Source organism: Cupressus sempervirens, chromosome 3, assembly GCF_028749045.1.
Source record: "Cupressus sempervirens isolate cs-2001-9-10 chromosome 3, ASM2874904v1, whole genome shotgun sequence".
Classification (NCBI taxonomy): Eukaryota; Viridiplantae; Streptophyta; class Pinopsida; order Cupressales; family Cupressaceae; genus Cupressus; species Cupressus sempervirens.
In genome coordinates this window covers 1,022,687,451-1,022,713,942 of record NC_143120.1, presented here as the reverse complement: position 1 = coordinate 1,022,713,942, position 26,492 = coordinate 1,022,687,451, and positions in this window count along the sequence as shown.

Genomic DNA, 26,492 nt, shown 5'->3' with positions numbered 1-26,492 from the left:
AGGAACATACCAGACCAAATCTTAGTTTTAGACCTTCTTCGCAGCAGTCCCGTGTACAAGAACATCCTTGACAGTGCTCTTATAGAATCTCGTGTCCCTTCAGATATCAATGCTACTAATTTTTGTAATCTTGTTGGACACCTATCCTCCTCATGTGCCCTATCTTTCAAACCCACCGACATACCCATAGTCGAGCCAGATCACACCCTTTCGCTTCACATAGCCATCATGGTATCCAATTTTGCCGTGAAAAGAGTAATGATAGTTAATAGATCAGCCTTGAATATTTGCACCCTAAAATTCATAAAACAAGCTGGATATACTGAGGTAGATATCATCAGTGAGGTTATCACCATCAAAGCTTATGACAACTTGGATAGAACCACAACAGGAACTATTTTGCTGCCAATCAAGCTTGGGCTAGTCATCCAAGAGACACTCTGCCATGTTATTGATCTAAACCTACCATTTAACATCCTCCTTGGTCACCCATGGATTCATGCCATGAAAGCCATTCCATCCACTTACCATTAGTGTGTCAAATTTTTGCATCAAGGCACTGAGGTAACCATCCATGTCGATCTAGAACCCTTTGCTTACTACAATGTAGTTGAAGCTTCATATACAAACCATTTCCCTAGAATTGATATCAGCACATCCATCGCTAGCTCATCCCATACTTGTAATGACCCAAAAACCATCCTCGCCTCTACCCTGTCTACCGTGAAGATCAATAACAAAGACTATGGAGAGTATAGTCTGTCAGATGCATTTGCTGTCAGGGAACTCCCACTTGATCCACATGCCCATGGATGACCAACATATCACAAAGCTAAGGAGATTCCACCTCCTCGATATAAACAGCTTGGCCCAACAACCTTTGTATCCTCAAAAATCCCTCTTCATGAGGAGCTCACTCTGGATATGAACAATTGGTTACATAAGGATGCACATCCAAGAAATCAAGCACATCTTGATCACTTCAACCAGAAGTATCCCCAAGCACATAAGCTCATCACTGACAAATGGAACTATCAAGGTGGTAGTCTAGGACTAGAAGAAAGAGGCATGTAGTGGCCCATTGATGCACACAAGTGGGAATCGAAGTCAGGTCTTGGCTTGGGCATACCCACAACTTGGGGCACCAATACGGATGGTCACGCTTTTTTGAACATTCACCGCAACCTTGTCGAAATCGAAGACATTCCTAAGGAATTTGAAAAGAGAGCCTACAATGATATACCAAATCTCCCTCAGAGACTCTATTCTCCAAGAACTATCCATCCACCTCATTGAGCTACCACTCGCCTATCCACAACTCATAGATTGGGACCAGCCAAGCGTCATACACATTGATGAGTTCACATCAAAGGAAGTGCTTCTGAGATTCATGGCAGCTAAAAATCCTCATAAGAAAACAAAGCCAAATTCTACCTATATCTACAAGCTATATCCCAAGGGGTATTTTGGAGAAAATCCCCAAATTAGTTTCGATACACCCAAAACTGGAACTAAGGTCAATTCGAGACTAGTTATGGCGGCGAAGAGAACCCCTTAGCAAGAAAATCCAGAGCCACAAGCAGAATATGAAGATTTAGCATTGCCTCCTTAAGATAATCGACCAAAGGTGTCTTCTATTCTAATTGAGGATACTCGAGAAGTCCACATTGGTTCTTCAGAGATCCCCAAACTTGTTCACATTATTGCATCCCTATCACAAGACCAAGCTGATCTCCTCTTTGAGGTCTTAAGAGAGAACATTCGTCAAATAAAAGCTTAGAAAAATGCACCCCAAGGTGGCATTACTGGTCAAAGTTGAGTTAGAAAGAATGTTAGTTGCTAAGGTTATCCAACCTATCAACTATTCAGAGTGGATCTCCAACATGGTCCCTATCACTAAGCCTTCTGGTGACATCATAATCTACACTGATTTCAAATATCTTAACAAAGCTTGTCCAAAAGATAATTTTCCCTTGCCCAACATAGATATGATTGTAGACCTTACAGCTGGACATGAAATTTTGTCCCTCCTGGATGTATTTTCTAGGTATAATCAAATCAAGATTGTAGAAGAGGATCAACATAAGATAGCATTCACTACCCCTTGGGGAACCTTTTTCTACAACATGATGCCTTTTGGCCTAAATAATGCTAGGGCTACCTATCAAAGAGCTATGATAGACATTTTTCATGATCTCGTCCATAGCATTTTGGAGGATTATGTGGATGATATCTTGGTCAAATCTCATACCTTCATGGATCATCTTGTTGACTTGGAGAAAGTCTTTGATAGGTTAGCCAAATATCATCTCATGCTAAATCCCAAGAAGTGTGTCTTTGGGGTCACATTTGGAAAGCTTCTAGGCTTTATAGTCTCTAAACAAGGTATAGAGATCAACCCAAAGAAGGTCAAGGCTATCTTAGACATGCCTCCTCCCCAGACACTGTGACAGCTTCACTCTCTTTAGGGAAAGCTTCAATCTGTCTAGCACTTCATCTCCCAGCTTGCAGATAAGTGTACACCATTTTCACATTTACTAAAGAAGGATGAGAACTTCAAGTGGGATCCTTTATGTCAGTGCAACTTTGATCAGCTCAAGCAGTATCTCACCAATCCCCCTATCTTGGTTCCACCAGTTCCTAGTCGTCCCCTAATTTTGTACATATCAGCAACACCTATTACTCTAGGGGCACTTCTAGCATAGCTCGATGACTACAGTAGAGAAAGAGCCATCTACTACATCAGTAGAACCCTAGTTGGTTATGAACTCAATTATACTCCTATGGAAAAAGCTTGTTTGGTAGTTGTTTTCTCAACTCAAAATCTTCACCACTACATGCTAAGTCATAACATCCAACTAGTCTCCAAGATCAACCCTCTCAAGTATATGCTCTCCAAAATAGCACTTACAGGTCGTTTAGCCAAATGGGTTATGCTCCTTAGTGAATTTGACATCCAGTATGTGGATAGAAAGGCAATCAAAGAGCAAGCTATAGTAGATCACCTAGCTGATGCACCTCTAATAGATGCTTATCTGTTGGTCACAGAATTTCCAGATGAGTATATCTATCTAATTGAAGAACAACCCCCATGGAAACTTTATTTTGATGGCTCATACACATCTCATGGATCAGGGGAAGGAATATTTTTGGTCACACCTCAAGGAGATTACATTCAAAAAGCCTTCAAGCTACAATTCCCTAGCACCAACAATATAGCTAAATATGAGGCCCTCATAGCATGATTAAAGATAGCTGCAGAATGGAATATCACTGAGTTACAAATCTTTGCCGATTCTCAGCTCATCATCAAGCAAGCCCTAAATGAATATCAAATCAAAGATGACAAGCTATTACCCTACAAAGAGCTAGTTGATCAGCTAACTCAACATTTTACAAGGCTTCAGTTTACACAAGTGCCTCAAATACAGAACAAGTAGTAGATGCTATGGCTATTATAGGCTCGCTCTTGGAAATTCCCCAAGTAGCTACATAGTATGAGTTTTTGGTCAAGCAGCTCCTCACACCCGCCTATGCGAATGAGGATTCAAACCATGTTTTTATCTTGGTTGGTCCTGAATCCCCTTGGTACCATGAGATTCATGCTTACCTTAACAATGGTATCATATCCCCTCACCTCACATGTACCAGACGCCAAAACTTCATCTAAAAATCATCCCACTATGTTATCATAGCCAATACCCTATATCGTTGAGGTTATCACGATACTCTCTCTCGATGTTTAGGCCAAAACGAGGCCATGATGGTGTTAAAAGAAGTACACTCTGGACTTTGTGGTGCCCACATGAGTGGTATTGTCCTAGCATGAGAAATCCTTAGAGTAGGCTACTATTGGCCTATGATTGAAGAAGACTCCTGTGACTTTGTCAGAAAGTGTCTCCCGTGTCAGCAACATGCAAATCTTGTGCATGCTCCAGCACAGGATCTACAGCCTATTGCACCAGCTTGGCCTTTCGCTTGTTGGGGCCTTGATCTAGTTGGAACTATCACACCTCTCTCATCTGATGGACATAAATGGATAATAACAGCTATAGACTATTTCACTAAGTGGGTGGAAGCAGTCCCCCTAGTCTCAGCTATAGGAGTTTAGGTCTCCAAGTTCATCTTGTACCACATTGTTTGTCGCTTCGGCATCCCATCCACCATCTTCACCGACCACGGAGGTAACTTTTAAAATCTCAACATGGAAGAATTATGTACTTCCCTCTGCATACATCACCACTTTTCTAGCCCATATTTCCCACAAGGTAACGGCCAGGTAGAGGCAACTAACAAAAGTCTCCTCAAAATCCTAAAGAAAGTTGTCAATGATTTCGGCCGCAATTGGCACCTACAAATAAATCCAGCCCTATGGGCCTATCGAACTTCCTTTCGTACATCCACAGGCACAACTCCATACTCCCTAGTCTATGGTGCTAAAGCGGTACTACCTATAGAGGTTGAACTTCCCTCCTTGCGCATATCTTTGTAAGGGCAAATATCAGATGAAGAATACAAAGTAGCTCAGCTCACCCAGCTAGATCTCTTAGATGAGAAGTGACAACAAGCCTATGATCATATCACAGTCTACCAAACTAGTCTCAAAAGGAATTTAAACAAGAAGGTGCTCCCACGACACTTTCAATTGGGTGACATGGTCCTTAAAGAAAACATGAAAGTCCAAGCAGATCAAGAAAAGAAAGGCAAGTTTGAACCTACATGGCTTGGTCCTTATGTTGTCATTACCTCCTTTGGCTCCGAAGCCTATCAGCTATCTACACCAGAAGGAGAACTCTTGAATGATCCTACTAACATCATTCATCTCAAGAAGTTCTATGCTTGAAGATCCTTGGTATACCCATCTTTTGAAAAATACAAAAAAAAAAAAAAATAGTTTGTAGACCTCTTCTCTTAAGCCAATCTGAGTCTTCTTGCTCATCTCAGATTCTTGTACTTTTCAAGAAGTCTTCAAGCCTCGCTTTCTCTCCCCGTCGCCTTCTTGAGGGGGCATCTTGCAATCTATTGTCTCCTCTTCTGCTCTAGCCTTGGGCATCTTATTTTCTTATCTTTGATGCCATGCCACTTGTGGCATCACATCAAAGAGTGGAAAAATGTAGACACCTAAAAACCTTTAGAAAATAAAGTATTTTTATTTTCTGAAAAATTCTTGATGACATCATCATTTATTAATTAATTAAATATTTAATTAATTTATTTATTTTTATGCCATTAAATCCCTTTATCTTAATTTAAAATATTTAATTAAGGAATCCCTCCCAAAAATGTTTAAATCTTATTTAAACATTATTTCCTTATTTATTAAGTATTTAATTAATAAATTGACCAAAAAACCCAAAATAAATAAAAAAATTATTTTTTGCGCAAAACTTGGCCAATTTCCTTAAGACCACTAACCTCTTCCAAAATCTTCTAATCCTTCTTTAATTTTGATTAAAGGCTAATCCCATCATTTCCTACCACTGATCCCAACTCAAAATATTTAATTAAGATTAAATATTAATCCTCATGTTTATTAAAAAAGTTTTAGTAAATATCTCCTCAACCCAAAGCCTTGAAATAAATAAAACTTTATTTATTTCCTAAAAATCTAATTTATCCTCATCCTAAGAAGTTCTAGACTCTTCTAGAAAGTCTTCATCCTCATCCTAGGAAGTTCTAGACTATTCTAGAAAGTCTTTATCCTCATCCAAAGTCTAGACTCTTCTAGAAGATGTCTTTAAACCTAATCCTAATCCCCTCCTAACCTTGTCACATTCTCTAAACATGGGTTAAGACTTCATAACCCAAGCCAAAGTTAACAAATATCTCATCCTTCATCCACCCTCATTAAATATCATCCACTTGCCTATCCCTAAGCTAATCCTAAACCATCCTAATCCATCCTCTAATCATTTTCACAATCCTAAGCAAGCTTAAAACCTTCCTAATCAAGCCCAAGTCAAAATTCCTCTCATCTCCCTCAAAATATCCCAACCATAAAACTTTATGAAGCCCACTAGGCCATAAATGACTCTTCCAAGCCCTTTTATTGCTCTTACAAGCCATTATGAGGGTCTTTATGAAGATTTTATCCCTTGAGCCTTCTTTGTTGACTCATCCTTCCCCTTTCCTCCATCCTCTCAGCCTGTGACATGTGTCACTCCTTGATTGGCTATAAGGAAGCACAATCCATGTGCTCTCCTCTCATGCAATCTGGGACCTCCATGAGCTTTTTCCCATCCTTGCATCTTAGCCCTCAATCCCTCAAGCCTCTTGCCTATAAATTGGGTCCTTCCCCTTTGCAAAACAACACAATCCATGAAGAAAAGTCATAATGCCATTTTAAGAAGCCATTTTACATGAAAACCATACACTCACACCCAAATTCCAACTCCATTTGAAGCCCTTTTTGAAGCATAAGCGTGAGCATACATCCTATCTATTTAGACAAAGCCACTCAACAAGAGAGCTTCTCATTGAGAGAGTCCATTAATGGCTCATATTCTCAATTGAGAGTTCATCTTAGTCTATCTTGAAGTTTATGAAATTTTTTTAGTTTGTAGAAGGTTTATTTAAATTTGGTTTCTATTAGCATACTAACATTGCTCATATACACTTGCTCCATCTACTCTTCCTGAGCTTTCTGCTGCAGCATTTCTTTGTCCTCCGTTGCCTTAGCCTCTGCCTCTGGAGTTCCTGCCTGAGCCATTTCTTCCTCTCCCCCTTCCTCTTGGATTTGACTAAGCCTTGAATGCTTGGTCTTGGGTAGAAGAAGATGTGGATCTATTGATCCTATACTCATGGGTTTGAAGAGAACCCATCAACTCATCCATTGTCAAAGTAGTAAGGTGTTTTTCCTCTTCTATGGTCATGACCAAATGGTCATATTTATGAGGTAAAATCCTTAATATATTTTCCACTATCCTCTGCTCTTGATAGTCTTCTCCATTTGACTTCAATTCGTTAATCACATTTGAGGTCCTTGAACTGAAGTCTGCAACTAATTCATTCTCCTTCATTTGAAGGTTCTCAAACTCCCTCCTAATGTTTTTTAGCTTTACAGTACAAACTTTATCAATCCCCTTGAATTTTGTCTCTAGGATATCCCATGCTTCCTTTGCATAATTTGCTACTGCAATCTTAGGGAATATAGACTCTGTCATCGCTGCTTCAATCAAACTTAGTGCTTTAGCATCCTTCCTCCTTGAATCTTTCAAATGAGTCTTTTATGCATTTGTGAGGGCAGCATACTGAGTTGGATCAGTCACATCATTGAATCCATTGACCACAAACTCCCACAAATCATTTGCAACCATTATGGTTTTCATCTTCTTTGCAAATGTATCATAATTCTATCCATTAAATGATGGTGGCGGATGCCATATCTTTCATGCATCTCCTGCCATGTCAAATATCCCAAGAAAAACAAATTCCCTAACTCACTTTGGATGTGGGGCCTCAAAGCTCTGATACCACGTGAGAAATATAAGAAATTTAAATTTCAACTCACAACCCTAAACCTAAAAGTTTAACTCAGCACTTAAAATTTGCTCGGCACATGAGGTGCCGAGTGCCATTTTTACTCGGCACTTGATGGTTTCGAGTGGTAGGTTGCTCGACACTTGAAGAAAAAGTGCTCAGCATAGGAAGCTGTCGAGTGCCAGAATTACTCAGCACTTGATGGTGCCGAGTGACAGGCAATAGGTGCCAAGAGAACTTGGCACAAAGAGGAGCTCAGTAGCAATAGATGTCGAGTATGCTTGGCTCCAGAAGAAATACTTAGCAACAATAGATGCCGAGTGAGCTTGACTCCAACTGAGAAATTATAACTTAAGAGATTTCAACATGAATTCTTTCACCATTAAAACTAGAGATCCAAAGCTTTAAGCTTTCAAACAAATTTCTCAAATGCCACATACAAGGGAAGATCAATAGATTCAAGTATGCTTGCTTGCTTTCTATTCAATCTTTCACTAAACTATTACAAAATTTGGGATCATTCAGCTTCAACCAAAAAACCCTAAAATAACCCTAAATTGATAATACTTCAAACTTCAATAAACTTTTAAACTTGTAACTCTAATGGCTACATATAATGGTGCCTGGAGCAATCACTTCTTCAATAGGACAAATCCAAACAACAAACTTACAGAGTGAACAAGGAACCATGTGCAACTGCAGGCACAAACTTCCTTCTATCTTCCTTCTCTACTCAGCTCTGCAACTTCTCTCTGATCTGCTTGATCTCACTTAATGAATGAAAGAATGTAGAAACATTCCTTTTGTCATATTCTTCCTTTCCCTCTCAACGTTCAAATTTCAAACTCTCACCTACCAAAAATGAATGCGTGCCGAGACCTAACAGGGTAGATGGGTGTGGGGCTCAAGGACAACCTGCAGGCGTTGACATTTAATTTCCAACATATTTATCTACAACTTTCATGCATGTGATGTTATGTAATGAGTTTGAGTGGTTTTCTTTTATAAAAAGAATGTGTAGACTCTGTCGAATCATCACAGAGCAATTGATATCATAGAGGTTGGTTGTCTACTTGTCTTAAATTTAATATGTGTGAAGATTTACTTTCCCTATTTGTCAAGGTTAAAGTTGTACAGAGCTTTGCCTTTTAATTTCTAAATTATTGTCATGTAGTTGGAGTGCTTATTTTTATTTTAGATATTATTAATTATTTATAATATTCATTCTGTTTATAATTATATTGATTTTATTGAATATATCTTGATATTCTATTGTTTAAATTTTAATTAGTATTAATAAAAAATTGACTATTGTGTTATCTTCCTTTAGAAAATCTCATGTACAAATATTTTGATAGAAACATTTTCACTAATTCGTGAATAATATATCCGGTAAATTTCAAAAGGCTTAACCAAAGCAGGTTATAGTTTTATGTCAAAGGAATATATATTTTAACTTATTTAGTTTTATCGATTTATAATTTTATTTTGTAGGAATGTAAAATATCATATAAAAAGTTAGTTATATAGTGTGAATAAAGTAATTTTTTGTTGTTTTAAAGAAATTTATTTTAATTAAAAGTTATGTGTGATATTAATTTAAGAAAAACATAAATTAATGAAAACAAAAATTATAAGTAGTATTCAATAATTTCACCCTTTTTGTATTGATGGCGACATATGTATGAAAAACGGTCAATCTTAAAATAAAATTTTAATACAACTTTCTAAATATCTTCAATAATGCCCCCCCTTAAACATAGCTCTTCCCTATTAAGAAATATCTCCCTCAATTTGACTTTTTTTCAAATAATACTCTCTCTTTTTGACATCAATGGAAAGGGCAACAAACAATGTCAAACTCAAACAACTCCATTGATCCAAGAAGAAAATCTACTATTAGGTGTATCCACTTAAGTCATCATAAGATAATCTGGTATGTGAATACTGTATACAACATACTAGGTACTCTTCTCACAAATTCTTCAATGATACTAACCTATGGAGCTCTTAAACATAGCTCTAATCACAATGACAACTCTCCCTAAGGATAAACACTCAAGCATCGTGTCCCAAATATATGATAATTCTTTGATGCCATTTTTAGGAATAACAATCTACATAATATAACTGAGATATGGGGATGAAATAATTATGTTCTACATTTATAAACATTATAATATTCAACTAAATCACCAATAAAAGATATATTGGTGCAAAACATGATATACAAGACATAAACCAACACCATAAAACACAAGATTTATGTTCTCAAGGAAAACCCTATTAAGGGGGAAAAAAATAGTTGGAATGATACCCACATGATCATGAACTAGTATAATAATGTCCCTATTAGGATACTTGACCTTTTTAAGGGTTCATTCAATACATCTAGTACATTAGTCTCATTAAAGGACACATCCCTATTAAAGGACCAAGCCTTGTTAAAATATACTTCAACCTTGATAGGAGTTGCAAACAAATCACTACCTAAGCACACTACTCAAAGGGTGATGACCTAAATGATGACAACTTACATGACCTAAGTGATGAAAACTTAATTGCTTTTACAATTGCATTAAAGTTCATAAGGAATAGTTATAGATTCCACTCATACCCCTATCAAAATATCTAACCAATCTTCAATTCTTCACTAATAAGTGACATTAAGACTCACATATATATTCTCATTTATTCCATCCCCATACATATATTACAATGAGGGATGTACTTTATACATGTTGCAATGAGAAATTAGGTCAACTTATTAGGACTTTGAACCAATGCATAAATAATTGCATAAACCAATCTATTTGTACACATAGTACCTAATATAGGTACTTAATGAATATAATCATTAAAACAAGTACCATAATCCTTAATCAATTCTTGCTAATCCATATCACAAGCTTACCCATCTAGTTAGCTCCCAAGAGTAAGTGTGCATATGTCATAGACTAGCATTATCCATGGTATGAATTAATCTAGCTATAAATCCCATAGTACACTCACTTCCAATTCGTCTATCATGCATGATGCTCTTATACTAGGAATCCAACTATTGAAAATAATTGATTTATTGTGTATTGTCTTCAATGTTACACAACATATATTATTGCCAGTCAGTGTATGTTGATCTCACTTGGAAATTGAAGATAGTTTCCTATGTCTACTAAACATTCTAGAATTTACCTAGTTTAGAAGACAATGTCTGCCAAGTTCACTCAGGCAACAAAATAAATTTTGTAGAAGTTGAGTGTTAACCAAGCTCACTCATTTACCAAAGGAAATTTATGAATATTTAGTGTTAACCAAGTTCACTTAGTTAACATAGGAAAATAGTTTGAGTTAGTATCTATCGAGTAGCGTTAGCTAATGAAGGATTTCTTATTTTGGAATATCGAGTTAAATAGTTTTGATTATTGGTTCTAGTTGATTAAGAAGATGAATATTAATTATTCTAATTTGTATTCAAGCCAACTTGATAGTGTGTAAGATATAAATATAAGGTCAAGTTGAGGATTGAATGTGAGGAACATAATTCATGATTTGATGATGCTTAGAGGAAGTGAATTAGAAGGATAAGTAGAATATCCTTGTTGAGAAGAAAAAATAAATTCAATCAAGAAGGTGTGTGCTAGAAAATTTGACATGTTGAGAGTATGAATCAACAAGCAATTATTAGTTTAAAACCTCAAATATGCATCAAAGACTCAATAAAATGAAAGAATATTGACTAACTAATGCTTGCTTCAATTTGGCAACTTTAAGCAGCCAATAGAACCAATCTTCTAGACACCTCTACAGCTCAACAAAGGCACCCATAAGAGGCCTTTTTGGTGTGTTAAGATGGGGGGGGTATGTTTCATGTGCTCTCCCAAACACAAAAAATGGAGTGAATCTCTTGAGTGGATGTGCAAGTGTGAGTGAAAATAAAATATGAACCTAGGCTAGATGAAATGAAGAATACCTCAATAAATGGCTATGGAGAAATCCATACTTGAAGGCATTCAATCAACGGTGAAAATATGAAATGCAACAAAGAAAGTAACTAGATATGCAAGCTAAATTAACAAGTAAATGAAAAGGAAATGCAAATGCAAAGGAAAACTAGCTAAACCATGCAAATGAAAAAGCTAAACTAGCTATCAAATGGTTAGTATTCTCCTAAAAATCTCTATGAAAACTCAAACTACAATTAAAACCCTACCATGAAAACTCAAAACTCAAAATGGCATGGTAACAATGCAATAATGGGAGATGCCCAATGCTAGAGACACGGCCTCTATTTATAGACTCAAAAGAGGGCTTGGTGAGGTGGCATCCATGTAGATGCCACATAAGGTGACATGCAAGCCATGCAAATGGTCAAGAATTTAAAGTTTTCTCGCACATGTGGGAGAAAACTTGAGAAGAAGAGTGGGAGACAAGAGTGCAAAGGGGAGTGTGTAGGCATGCCATCTCACACATGTGTGACCACACTCTTAGGCTAATGAGGGGGATTAGGAAGAAGATTAGAAATGATTAAGTAGGATTAGAGAAGAAGAAGGCTTAAGAGGATAAAATGATGATTATAGGCTAGGCTCTAGGTTAGGCTTAAGATTAAATTAAATGAGATTTAATTTAATCATGGGTTTAGAGGAATTAATGGGATGTGAGGGTTTCAAATAAATAAAATTTGTTTAAAAAAGGGGATGATGGAGGATCATGTGTTAAATTAATTTAACACATTAAGGCTAGGAGTATTTAAATTAAACTTAAATACTTAGGAGAATGAACTCATTTAATTAAAATAATTTAATTAAATAAGTAGAAGAATGTGAGCAATATAATTAATAATTAATTACAATGTCACGGACAATATTAAAATTAATTAATATAGTGTTTAGGGATGATTTTAAGCGTCTATAGAAGGATCTAGTATACAAGCAAAAATTGAGATATGTAATCAATAATTTAGTTGCATTAGAGATCAAGTAATCTCATTGTTACTCTTTAACAATTATAGTAGTGATCTAAATCTCTTAACAAAGTTGGCTTACCAACTATTTGTAAATCCTCTAACAAGGTGAAATTTTTATTGAATTGTCTAAAGACCTCTAACAAGGCCACTCTTAATAGGGTGATTAAATCCTTTAACAGGGCCACACCTAACAGTGTGTTTTGTAACCTTTAACAAGGTTGGCTCCTAATAGGACTCACTTCAAAAGAGTAAAAATTAGTAACTGGTTGCAGTTGGTGATTTTTCCCAAATTGGGTTTCCACATTAGAATCTTGTGTTCATGTTATTTATTTTATGTGTTTAAAAATAAGTTAAAGTAACATCAATCATGGATAATATCTCAAGATATCTATGTTAAGCATTTGTCGAGCTATTTCAGTGTTTACTGAGTTACAATAGAGTTTAATTTTGATTTATATTGACATCTAAGGGGTTTGAAATTTATTTTTGTGGTAACTTATTCACCCCTCCCCTCTTAGTTTCTCTTCTTATATTTCCAATAATTGGTATTAGAGCTTTTGGTGCTTGCAGAGAAGGTTTTAAGGACAAAAGTTAAAGATCATGATGTCTTACAGAAGAGAGATTCCCAAATTGAAGCGAGACAACTTTGTTGCATGGCAAGGAATTATGAGGTTACATTTAGAAACTATTCGTGATTCTGAAATGTCCCTTTACTGATTTTTTATGATATTTCCAGCCTCAAATCAAAACTTTAAAATCAAACAACCAATATTACAAAGATCTGCCAATTTCCCAATAAAACCCAAATCGGGTATGTCCAAATTAGTGCCAAAAACTTCACAACTTCACAAATTATTAATAAATCTGAAAATGGAAATTTTTACAAAAATTTCAGCAGCATGACAGCCTACAAAATGACATTTTCAGATTTGTATAGCCTTTACACAACAGCTCACAAATGTAGGGCAAAACTATGCTCAATCGGGCTCCCGAAATTAACACAAAAATGCCCGGAAACACCACAAAACACTCATAAACTATCTCATAAGTTTAATCATGACCCAATACATATATTAAGCTCTATTTTAACATCATAAAGTCTGAAATACAGCAGCAAACCAAACTAATATGAAACACTCAACTGAAAACCCAAACTCAAACCAAAAACAACCCTGAAAACACCCAAATCGGCACTATTCAGCACAAAGGCAAACTCTGTATGAGCATGCACATGGAATGGTTTCAAAATCCCATCCTTAGCCTTCTTGGAAACCTGAAAACTCCCGTTCTTGGGTCTCCTTCTCCACAGGTTTGGCAGCCTCTGAAGAACAACATGAAAATTAGCAAGAATCAAGATGTAGAATGAGCCCAAAATGCCTCCAAACCCCTTTTAAAGAGGGCATAACCCTAACTCACGTCCAAGAGGGGTTAATAAAATATAATTTAATAATAATTTTTATTTATTAGTCCATTGGTTTCCAAAGATTAACCCCTTTTTCCCAAATTTCACCTTTTTGGAGCCTGCCTGCCTTAACAAAGTTTATTTTTTTAATTATTTGAATAGGGGACATGACAAGTCCTCCCCTCCCAAATATTGCTTGTCCTCAAGCAATGAAGGTTGGAATTCTCAAGAATATGTTCTCCTTCCCAAGTTGCATCCTCTAGTGGTAATCCTTTCCATTTGACCAAATGCTCTATGATGCTCCTATTTCTCAACCTTTTCTCTCTTGTATCCAAAATCTCTTCTGGTATCAAAACTAATTTCCCTTCATCATCAAGAGGTGGTAATTTTGTAGATACTATGGTTTGCTGGCCTAGAACCTTCTTTAAGCAAGATACATGAAAAATGCTATGTATTTTGTTGTTTGGTGGGAGCTCCAATTCATAAGCTACCTCTCCTACCTTCTTGATGATTTTATAAGGCCCATAGAACCTTGGCTTGAGTTTCTCTGCCCCACTTCTCTTCAAGTTGCTTTGCTTATATGGCTGCAACCTAAAAAATACCAAATCTCCCACCTCAAAAGATCTTTTAATCCTTTTCCTGTCAGCATATATCTTTTGTTGGTTTTGTGCATGTTGTAGATTATCCTTGAGGGACCTTATTATGTCTTGGCTTTGCTTGATGAAATCACTTGCTGCGGGTACTCTGCTATCGGAAATTATTAGATCAACAAAGGAAAGGGCATCATAACCATAAAGAGCATGAAAAGGAGGCATACCAATAGACATGTGATGAGATGTATTGTAACAATACTCCCCTGGGTGTAACCATTTCACCCAAGCATGTTGTTGATTTGACACATAGTTCCTCAAATATCCTTCTATCCATTTATTAACTATCTCTATTTGTCCATCTGTTTGAGGGTGATAGCTAGTACTGGGAGTGAGTTCAGTTCCTGCCAAATGAAAGAGCTCCTTCCAAAAAGCGCTGAGGAATCTACTGTCCCGTTCACTAACAATGTTTCTAGGCAAACCATGTAATCTAAAAATTTCCTTGAAGAACAATTCGGCCACTTGTGATGCTTTGAAATCAGATGTGATAGGAAAGAAATGTGCATACTTATTTAGTCTATCTACCACCACATATATGCAATCCTTACCTTGAACCTGGGGCAACCCAGTGATGAAATCCATGGAAATACTTTTCCATTTTTGTTCGAGAATAGGAAGTGGCTGCAACAACCCTACAGGAAAATTTTGTTCACTCTTGCTTTGTTGGCATACCATACATTCCTTAATGTGTTTAAGGACATCCTCCTTCATACCCTTCCATGAAAACCGCTCTCGAATTTTCCTGTATGTCTTGAAATATCCCTGTTGACCAGGAAAAGGTGTGTCATGAAAGGCCCTCAATATCCTCTCCTTAGTTTCTGACCCTGGCACTAAGAAAATCCTGTTCTTGTAATAAATCAATTCATCAACAACCTTGTACCTGTTATCATCCACTAACTTATCCAAAATCTTGGTGGCAAATGAATCTTTAGCATACTCTAAAATTATGGAGACTTTCCAATCAGCAGAGATAGATGATAAGGAACACAAAGTGGGCTTTCTTGAGAGAGCATCAACAACCACATTATTCTTTCCTTTCATGTATTCAATATCAAAATCATAAGCTTGCAATTTTCTTACCCATTTTTGTTGATGATCATTCAAATCCCTTTGGTTCAAGAAGAACCTAAGGCTATTATGGTCTGTCTTTACAATGAATCTCCCACATACCAAATATTGTCTAAACTTATGAAGTGCATACATGATTGCCAACATTTCCTTATCATAGATGGAGTACCCTTTCTCTTATTGATTTAATTTTTGACTCTCAAATGCTATTGGATGTCCCCTTTGAGTTAGGACAGCCCCTATACCTTCTCCCGAAGCATCACATTCAACAACAAAAGGTAAAGAGAAATCTGGAATTGCAAGCACAGGGCATGAACTCATTACCTCCTTAAGCTTATCAAATGTTTTTTGTGCCTCTTCTATCCAAACAAAAGCTCCTTTCTTTGTCAAATCAGTCAAGGGGGCAGCAAGCTGAGAAAATCCCTTGGCAAATCTCCTATAGTAGCTACACAACCTGAAGAAACCTCTCAACTTTGTAAGATTAGTGGGTGGAGGCCAATCCAAAATTGCCTGGATTTTTTGTTGATCAACCTGTACTCCTTTAGAGCTTATAATATGTCCCAAATATAGGATCTTTGTCAAACCAAACTCACATTTAGATAGCTTAGCATAGAAGGATTGCTTCTTCAAGATTCCCAAAACAATGTCTATGTGTTTTAGATGCTCTTCCCATGTTTTACTGTATATCAAGATATCATCAAAAAATACCAAAACAAATTTTCGAAGATGCTGACTGAATATCTTATTCATACAAGATTGGAATGTTGCAGGTGCATTAGTGAGTCCAAATGGCATAACAAGAAATTCAAAGTGCCCATAGTGACATCTGAAAGCAGTATTTTCCACATCTTCACTCCTCATTCAGATTTGATGGTAGCCTGATCTTAAGTCAATTTTTGAGAAGTATACAGCACCATGTAACTCATCAATGAGTTCATCTATGCATGGTATGGGATACCTATTTTTTATGGTCTTCTTGTTTAGAGCCCTGTAGTCTATACACATTCTCATTGTACCATCCTTTTTCTTGACAAGTACCACAGATGATGCAAATGGACTAGAGCTAGGCCTTATGAATCCCATGTCTAGGAGCTCTTTAATAGTTTTTTCAATTTCTTCCTTATAACCTCTTGGATGGTGGTATGGGGTTGTTATAACTGGTTTGGCACCTTGTTCTAACTCTATAACATGCTCAAAACCTCTATCTGGTGGTAATCCTGGAGGCAAATCATTGAAAACTATACTATGCTTGTCAAGAATATTTTGAATTTCAAAATGGAAATTACCTTGATTCTTTGGAGAGCTTGTTGGTTGGATTATGACTCCTACTACCCATGTTACTTGTCCTCTTCGAAAAGTCCTCTCCATCCTCTTTGCAGAGACCGCCTTAGGTGCTCCATTTGATAACCCTCTCAATATGACTTCTTTCCCATTGGAATGAAATTTAAACTCCATAGTTTGATGGTTCATGTAATAGCCTCCGATAGAGTGCAACCATTGAACACCCAATACAAGATCTGTCTCCCCAATACCAACCACATAGAAGTCATCACATAACTCATAATCTCCTAAGGTCATCTTGAGTTGTTTCACCACCCGTGTGCAAGGCATAGTGAATCCATCAGCTACAGTAACATTGAATCCCTCAAAATCTTCTGCTTTAAGCCCTCTTTTCATGACAAATCCCTCATCAATAAAACTGTGAGTTGCCCCACTATCAAGAAGAACAGTCAACCTTTGCCCTGCTAGTACCCCTCGAATTCGGAAGGGATGGTATCTTTAGACTCCTGATAATGCTGCTAAAGTGCCATCCTTGCTTATTTCTTTTACTTTCTCTTCTTCTACCTCCTCCTTAGTATCATGAAATTCCTCATGCTCATCTGAATCAGATTCTGAAGCAACTTCAATATAGTGCACTTGACCTTTCCCCAAACATCTGTGTCCTAGAACCCATGGTTCTCTACAAGTAAAACAAAGCTTTTTCCTTCGTAATTCACTCCTAGTCTCTTCATCTACCTTCTTTTTTGCCATATTTGTCACATCTTTTGGTGGTAGTGTTGGGAAAGTCTTTTTCTAAAAATTTCCCTTATGTTGCCAAAGATTTGGGGGTTTTTGATTAGTGATTGATTTCATAGACATGCAAGTTTCAAGTTGCAAGCTTCTTTTGATAGCTTCCTATAAGGTTGAGGGTGAGAAAGCCTTAACCAAACCCTTAACAGAATCTTCTAAACCATCAAGAAAAAGATAAATGATCCTCTTTTCACTCATATCAGGTACCATAATAGCCACTTTTTGAAATTCTTATATATACTCATTAACTGATTTGGTTTGCTTCAACTTTGACAATTCTTTAAAGTACTCTTCATCATCCTTGAGGTCAAATCTATCTATCACCCTTTGACTGAAATATTCAAATGTAGTTACCTGATCGTGACCTTGAGTAGTCATTCCATGATACCACCAATCATAGGCTGCATCTTCCAAGTGTAGACTTGCAAATTGAATAGCATCACTCTCTTTCATGGGGTTAAGTGTGAAGAAAGTTTGTAATTTTTGTAGCCACGCTCTAGCTGAAATTTTATTTGTTCCATCAAAAGTAGGTGTTGTAAACTTGCTTATTTTATTTTTGAGCTCTCTTCCACTTGTGTCATGCTCCCTCCTGTTCTCTTTCTTGGGCATCAAAGCGTTCATCATATCCACATATTCTCTAAAAGGAACTAAACTACAAAAGTCATCATCTAAGCCATTGTAAGTAGCTCTTAATGTAATCAAATTACCTGTAACCTCTTCCACTAGATTAATGGCTGGATTTGGTACTGGTGGCTCATCTGCAAGCAAGAAAATAGATTTGGTTGATTAAGATGGTGTGGATCTCCCATTTCTCGGCTCCTCTGAAGTGCTCCCTTTCTCATTAATAGATGCAATTCCTTGTAATTTTTCTGTCAATATTCGCAAAGCCTCTCTAGTTTCTGCCAAACCATCCACTATTTGCTTCTGAGTATTTTGGATGTCTTGGAAGAATTTCTTTGCCATCTCATCTGGATCAGCCATACTTTTTTCTTCCTTGGATTTTGTACTTTTGCTTTCAACTGGGGGTTTGATCAAAATTTCTTTATTCTTTTCTCGCTGCAAATATCTTTTTTCTCTTTCACTTAGTTGCATGCAATCATAAAATATGACATGCAAGATCTGGGTAGTTATCAAAACTTGACATGCAAGATCTGGGTAGTTGTTAAAACTGACATGCAACTTCTACAAACCCTCAGGCTGGCAAGATCACGGCTCTGATACCACTGAAATGTCCCTTTACTAATTTGTTATGATATTTCCAGCCTCAAATCAGAACTTTAAAATCAAACAACCAATATTACAAAGATCTGTCAATTTCCCAATAAAATCCAAATCGGGTATGTCCAAATTAGTGCCAAAAACTTCACAACTTCACAAATTATTAATAAATCTGAAAATGGACATTTTTACAGAAATTTCAGCAGCATAACAGCCTACAAAATGAAATTTCCATATTTTTATAGCCTTTACACAACAGCTCACAAATGTAGGGCAAAACTATGCTCAATCGGGCTCCCGAAATTAACACAAAAATGCCCGGAAACACCACAAAACACTCATAAACTATCTCATAAGTTTAATCATGACCCAATACATATATTAAGCTCTATTTTAACATCATAAAGTCTGAAATACAGCAGCAAACCAAACTGATATGAAACACTCAACTGAAAACCCAAACTCAAACCAAAAACAACCCCGAAAACACCCAAATCGGCACTATTCAGCACAAAGGCAAACTCTGTATGAGCATGCACATGGAATGGCTTCAAACTCCCATTCTTAGCCTTCCTAGAAACTTGAAAACTCCCGTTCTTGGGTCTCCTTCTCCACAGGTTTGGCAGCCTCTGACGAACAACAAGAAAATTAGCAAGAATCAAGATGTAGAATGAGCCCAAAATGCCTCCAAACCCCTTTTAAAGAGGGCATAACCCTAACTCACATCTAAGAGGGGTTAATAAAATATAATTTAATAATAATTTTTATTTATTAGTCCATTGGTTTCCAAAGATTAACCCCTTTTTTCGAAATTTCACCTTTTTGGAGCCTGCCTGCCTTAAACAAAGTTTATTTTTTTAATTATTTGAATAGGGGACATGACAGATTCAGGTTGTAAATATCTTGATAATGAATACAAGACTCCTACTAGAACATTATCAGTTGAAGATATTGTTGAAAAGAAAAATCATAACATCATGATTATTGTCATTGTTTTTTCTCTTAATTATGCTAAATTTAATGAAGCCAAAAGTTTCCCTATAGCATATGATATGTGGTTCAAACTAAAAGCCATCTATGGAGGAGATGCTAATGTAAGAATAGCTAAATATAAAAGTCTCAGAGGGTTGTTTGATTAGATGAATATGAGAGAAGAAGAAAACATTACAAAATATGGTGAGTGAATTAAAAAAAGTGTGAGCACAATCAAAACATCTGGAAGAGACATTGATGACAAAATAGTTGTAAGCAAGGTACTCAGAACCCTTTTTCCTATCTATGTAATTAGAGTGTCTTCTATTCAAGAAAGGAGATGTGATCCAACTAGCAATATAACTTTGGATGCTATAGTTGGAAGACTAATAACTTTTGAGTTGGATAACTATGACAACTATGTCCCTAGTTCCAAAGGTATTGAGTCTACTTTTGAAACTAGGCTAACACTCAAGAAAAAGGGTAAGAAATTAAAAGCCAATTAGTCAGAAAGTGAAGAAGAAGAAAGATCAAACATTGATCTTGAAGTTGTCAAAGCCCTACTTGCAAAGAAACATTCCAAAGGTAGAGAAAATTACAAAGCTAAGATTCCTCTAATCTATTTTTCTTGTAAAGAAATTGGTCACATTGTTGCAAGGTTCCCAGAGAGAGAAGAAAAGGATGAAAAGAAAAGCAATAAGTTCAGAGGCAAGAAGGAATTCAAAAACTACAAGGACTACAAGGACAAAGGTAAGAAATCTTATTTTATGGCTAAAGATTTTGATAACAATGAAGATGAAATGGTATATATTGTTGTGAAAAATGAATTTTGTTATGAAGGAGATAAAATGAAACTTAAGTCTTGTGATAGAAAAAATGATACATTGATTATTGATAGTGGCTGCTCACATGATATGACTAGAGATAAGACAAAGTTTGAACACATGGAACATTATGATGGTGGTAGTGTAAGATTTGGAATCGATGAACCTTGTCACAAAAAGGAAAAAAGATGTATCTCATTAACCAATGAACTTAGATGTGACAATGCTTGTTGTTTTGAAGGACTAAATCATAATCTACTGAGTGTGCAATAGTTCAATAACATTGGATTCAAGGTAGAATTCATGAATGGGAAAGCCAAATAGCTAGATGGAAAAGGAAATCTAATTGGATCTAGAAAACAAACAACAGGTAATCTATTCTATTTAGATCTCAATGAAAGTTCATGTTTTATTACTCAAGTAGAAGAAAGCTAGTTATGACACAAAAGATTATGTCATGTAAGCTTTGATAAACTATTCAAGATACGAAAAAAGAGAAGAATAAGAGATATTCCTAGCTTGAGGAAACTTGATATGGGTCTATGCAAAAGATTTCAAATTGGTGAGATGGAAAAATCTAGTTTCAAAAGCAAAAACTATCATTTCGAAGAAATCTTAGAGCTTGCACATATAGACTTATGTGGACTTATTAGAATAAAGAGTTATAGTGGAGATAATTTTTTCATTCATTTTTTTGATTATTTTTCTAGAATGATGACTGTAATGAATCTACAAGAAAAATCTAAAGCTTTTCAAATATTTAACTGGCATTTGGCAAGAGTAGAGAAAGAAACTAGAAAAAAGTTGAAATGTTTAAGATTAGATAGAGGTGGTGGCTTTATTCTCAATGAATTCAAAAAAATTTGCATTGAAAGAGGAATTATGAGATAAGTATCAACCCCTAGTACACCTCACCAAAATGGTATAGCTAAAAGAAAGAATAGATCCATCATGGATTGTGCAAGAACATTGATGATAGAAAAAATGTCGCAATCAAATACTGGAATGAAGAAATTAGTACTGTACTGTATACCTTGAATAGAGTATAGTTGAACAAAGACTCAAATCAAACTCCTTATGAACTATAGTATGGATAAAAACCTAATGTAAGTTACTTGAATGTATTTGGTAGCAAATTTTATCCTGAAAGAATCTAGGAAAGATAAATTTGATATCAAAGGTGATGAAGGCATATTCCTAGGATACTCCTACAAAAGTAAAGCATACAAATGTTTTAATTTTTCTACTTATAAAATCATAGAAAGTGCACATGTGAGAATTGTTGAGTTTGAAGAAAAGAGTGAAGAAGAAAGCAACACAAAAACTAAAGATTACAAAAGATTTGTTTTCTATGAACCTAATACTTTGCCAAATCTATCTAGAAGTTAGGAAGCCTCACCTCTTGAGTCCCCAAAATCTCCAAAAACTATTGAGTTTCAATCAGTGCAACCTAAGTCATAGTCTTAATGACCTAATTCATAGTTAGAAGCTACCAAGTTGTTCTTAGAGAAAACTGAGTCTCATGAACCTAAGTCATAGACAGTGGGACCCAAGCTTAATACAAAAGATCATGAAAAATTCAATGCAAAAAATTCCAAATCCAAAGTACCTATGCTAGCAAGATATGTCAGAAGGCATCATGCACCTGATCAGATCATTGGAGATAAGTTAGATGAAACAATGACAAGAAAGAAATCAAAAGGTGTATTTTTTCTTGCTGAATTTGAACCTAGAAATGTTAAAGATGCTATGGATAATGAAAGTTGGATTCAAGAAATGAATGAAGAAATAGAACAGATAGAGAAGAACAAAACTTGGACTCTTGTTCCTAGACCCAAGGATAAAAATATAATTGGCACAAAGTGGGTATTTAGAATAAGCTAAACGAAGATGGAGAAGTTTCCAAAAATAAATAAAGGTTAGCATGTAAAGATTATTCTCAAGAATAAGGTATTGATTATGGTGAAACGTTCAGTCCTATTGCAAATTTAGAAGGTGTTAGAACTTTACTAGCATATGCAACTCAAAGAGGATTTAAAGTTAGCCAATTGGATGTAAAATATGCATTCTTGAGTGAAAATCTTGATGAAAATGTCTACATAGAACAACTTGAAGGTTTTGTAGATCTCAAAAAAAGTGATATTGTCTAAAAATTACACAAATCATTATATGGTATCAAGCAAGCTCCCAGAGCTTGGTATGAAATACTTCATAGCTACTTGATAAAGATTGGTTTTTAAAGAACAAATGATAATAGTGTTGATCTCAAATTGGTTTTAACAATCGAGTGTCATAACACGTAAATCATTTAGTCAGTTCATACTAAACTAGTAATACATGCAAGGAATAGCATGTGTATATAGACCATGTCGAGTTACAATGAGTGTCGAGCCACTCATGTACCAAGTCACTCAAAGTTTTGAGCAGTTAGACCATGTTGAGTGATTCCAATGTTGATTAAAACACTTGATGTCAAGCAATTCAGGTATGAAAGACTTCATAGCTACTTGATAAAGATTGGTTTTCAAAGAACAAATGATAATAGCATTGTTCTCAAATTAGTTTTGATAATGGAGTGTCAACACACTTAAATCATTTAGTCAATTCATGTTGAACCAATAATACATGCCAAGTATAACATCTATATATAGACCATGCCAAGTTGCAATGAGTGTCGAGCCACTCATGTTGTGAGTCACTCAAAGTGTCAAGTAGTTAGACCATCCTGAGTGATTCAAATGCTGAGTAGTTCAAGTACTGAGCCAGAAGAAGAATTATAGTATGTGTCAACCATTAGTAACTTTAAGTGATGAGTAACACAAATTGGACATATTTGTTTTTGATGGCACAAAAAACTATGTAAACTATTTTTATGCCAACTTATGGATAAATATTGATCTTTTAAAGATAAGGATGAATCTATTTGAATTCCCTGTGCAATTGCATATAGCCAATCAAAAAATAGGAAGAATTAAGTAGCAAAATAGATGAATCTCAGTCGTAGGTTCATATGTAACCCTAAAACACCAAAGTCTTTATAAGGAAGATGAAGCCCCGATCATTTTCTATTAAAAAAAGGAGAGTAGTAATAGAAGGAAGATATCGAGGGGTAAATGATTGAATTATTTAGAGAGCATTCAAGTTGACTTAGTAGTGTGAAAGAATTGCAAAATTAGTTAAGTGTAGAAAAAAGTATAGAGGACACAACATTATCATATCAAATTAGAGAGGATCAAGAAGGACACCGTACAGATTTGATCTTTAATCAATCAATCTAGTGGCATTCATAAGATCTATGATGACACATATTAACAGGTGATTTTAGTAAAATCTCCTAGGTGGAGTAGTCCTAACAGGTTGAGCCAAATTATTTAACAGGGTGACATTCCAAGTGAATGTTTCAAAGTCCTTTAATTAGGCACACTTCTAATAGGGTGTTAAAATAATCTAATAATGTGGGACTTAAGAGTCTTTGTAAGCCTTTAATAGGGAAGGCCTTTCATAGGGCAGATCATATTTCATGGTCAACATATTGTAATCTTAATTGGATACACTTTATTGCTATAGGAGTAAAGATTTGTGGGTGTCATCCCCACCCCAATTTTACCTTCTCATTTGGAGGGTTTTTGGGTAATTATAGCTGGTGTCAAGTGTGTATGTGTGGTTACATGTTTTAGATGCATTTTATTTACATGTTATTTTAGTTTATATATTAAATGCATCTAATGAATGGTGAAAGTTTTAATTGTTGAAGTTTGAAATTTTGATTCACACCCCCTCTCCCCACCCCCCTCAAAATTATATGTTTCTTATTTTTAATTCTAACAAATGGGAGCTTGTATATCAAAGAAGGACCAAAAAAGAAGATTGTGTTGGTAGAAATATTCATGGATAACACTTTATTTACAAGAAACAATGACTTGTGCAAGGAATTTTTGGAGGAAATGAGTAAATAATTTGAGATTTCTATGTTTGGAGAGATAAAATTATTTTCAGGATTGCAGATCCAACAAAAGAAATATGGTATCTCCTTTGACTCAATCTAAATATATCAAGGAGATACTAAAGAAATTTAGAATGGAAGATTCAAGATCAATTGGAACTCCTATGTCTACTTGACATAAGCTTTCAAAGAATGATGATTCAAGGAGATAGATCAAACCACATATTGATCAATGATTTAAAAATTGTAGTATATAGTGCACATAAGGCATAATATTACATTAATAGTTGGTATGGTGGAAAGATTCTTAACAAATCCCAAAGAAAAATCACATGATGGCAATAAAAACAATCATGAGATATTTGAAAGGTACTAAAGACTATGGTTTATGGTACAAAAAGGGAGACAATTTGGATTCAAAAGAATTCATAGATGCTAATTGGGTAGGAAGTGTTGATGACAGAAAGAGAACTAGTGGTGGAGCATTCTTTCTTGATAAAGACTAGTGTCTTAGACAAGAAAAAAACATTATTGTATTTCTCAGTCTATAGCAGAGGTAGAATATGTGGGTGCAGTAGTTAATTGTTCTAATATTATTTGGTTTAAACAACTATTGGCATGAATCAATATAGAGATCAAGGATCCAATAATTATATACTGTGATAACACCAACACAATTAATATATCAAAGAATCCAGTGATGCATAACAAAACAAATCACATTGCTATAAATTATCATTTCTTAAGAAAATTGGTACAAGATAAAGAGGTAGCTATATTCTACTCCTTCTAATGCAGGGTAGCTATTATGCATATTCTGAGAAATTGTCTTCAATGCATTGATCTTATGAATTAGCAAGTTCTTCATTTCTCTTATCTCTACATCTTTTCTTGCTTCTAAATTTTCTTCATCAATATCCATTGCATGGCTTGATTCCTCCCCTATTTCAGGTGCCTGCCCTTTTGTTTGCACACATTTTTAATGGACCTCTATAGTAGTCCCAACATTTCTCTTCAATGATTCTACCTCCATTTCTAGCTTGATATTTTATTTCTACAAGACAAATGTTTTCTTCATTTCCTCTTCATAGCTTCTTCTTGTATTGATGAGTTTTTCATATATTTTTTCTTGTTTTTGCCCATTAATGCTTCTATGGTGTGCATCCTATATATTTGGTCACTAGAAGTAGACCATGCATGCTAGAAAATGGTATTCCACCTATGCGACTCTTTGATCTCCATGAGGGTAGGCTTATCATGATCTAGAGCTAAACTCCATATTTTCATTTGTTGAGCATCTATAGTATATCTTGACCCTCTCAACTCTCCATATTGGTTTTCATCCTCAAATGAGATTGATCTCTCCTATATCCTCATTTTCTCTAGTAGAAAGGATAAGCTAATATTCCATCCTAGGAAAATATTCATGCCACTTCTTGTTATCAAGTCTAGGCCTCTTCAACAGTGAGAGTTTCAAATGTAGGATCATATTCTTGCAACTTCTACACTAACTCTACATCAACTTCATCAAAATATCTAGGCTTCAATTGTAGAGCAAGTTCATTTTTCTTTATTTTAAACAAGAATTTTTTTAATTCATCAGACTTGATGAAATTTTCATCACTCATAAACTCCTTGACTTCAATTATCCTATCATCAACCATTTGAGCCTCTAGCTATAATATCTTTTCTCTTTACTCATCTTCTAATGCTTGGGATATCAAATACCTCCTTCTTATATCATCAAAATAGTTACTGGCTCTTGGCAAGATTTGCAGGGCCTTTTGTTGGGCTTTTCTCTAGAAATTCAACCATCTTTTTCCTTTTATGTTCTTCTCCTATCCATTTAGAATTCTCAGGGATATCTTCATTAGGTTGGTCCTCTTTAGGCTGATCTTCATTA